Raw genomic sequence first — 848 nt, forward strand, 5'->3', positions numbered from 1 at the left:
TGTTTCCATTTGTTTAATTGTACTAGTGTGCGATGCGTGATTCTTCTATCCCCTGTATATTGATATATTAAGGATAACGATTAACCATCATTAATTTGATCTCATGCGCTAGTTTGCAATGTTTGAATGTTTCTATGTTCCAGTGTATGATGCATCATTAATTGACCTCGTACACTGGTATGCTATGTGTTGTCTGTACTGTTTACCCAGACTTGAGTTTATCAGGGACAGTCTGTGTAGCTCAGTGGTTAGAGCGCTCGCCCCGCAAGCGAGAGGTCTGGGTTCAAGTCCCCACACAGATAGGTATGTCCGGAGTACTACCCCTCTCTGGTTTGTCTGCGTATGCATGTTATTTTTCCACTTGTAATTATAAAGTAAGAATAACGAGCGTTCTAACCACTGTACCGTGTATAACAAAATTGAGTCTAAAACCAAATATCATTAGATTTGTCCTAATGTGCACGTTCTCTCATGTAGGTCCACTTTGATTTTATGATTTACCTACATATTACGCTCCTTTATGACTGATATGAATTGACTTGTCCCTGACTCAACATAGCCAATCTCGCGTCCTGTCTTGTCCTGTAATGTTTTGTTCTCTCCCACCATCTCTCAATATTATGATTAAATGGTCTTATTTGCCCTCTCCTTCTTGCCCCCCCCCCCCCCCCAATACATGGCAACTGTCAGTATTGGTAACAGGCCTTTATTTCACGTACTCTTTGCAGTGATTTTTCATTTTTCACTTATTTTCAACTCATATTGAGTGTACCTGTCTACATGTATTTATTTTTCACTTGTATATTCTTCATATTCATTTAACATTAATTTATTCATATTATTATACT

At 38.2% G+C, this 848-nt stretch overlaps 1 non-coding gene across 1 annotated transcript; it reads left to right on the forward strand.

Moving 5' to 3' along the window:
* The first annotated feature begins 230 nt into the window (after positions 1–230).
* Positions 231–302, forward strand: Trnaa-cgc (transfer RNA alanine (anticodon CGC)). Its single transcript has one exon. It is a non-coding gene; the product is annotated as a tRNA-Ala (tRNA).
* Positions 303–848: the final 546 nt, after the last annotated feature.

This window comes from Amphiura filiformis, chromosome 15 (assembly GCF_039555335.1).
Source record: "Amphiura filiformis chromosome 15, Afil_fr2py, whole genome shotgun sequence".
NCBI classification, from domain to species: Eukaryota; Metazoa; Echinodermata; class Ophiuroidea; order Amphilepidida; family Amphiuridae; genus Amphiura; species Amphiura filiformis.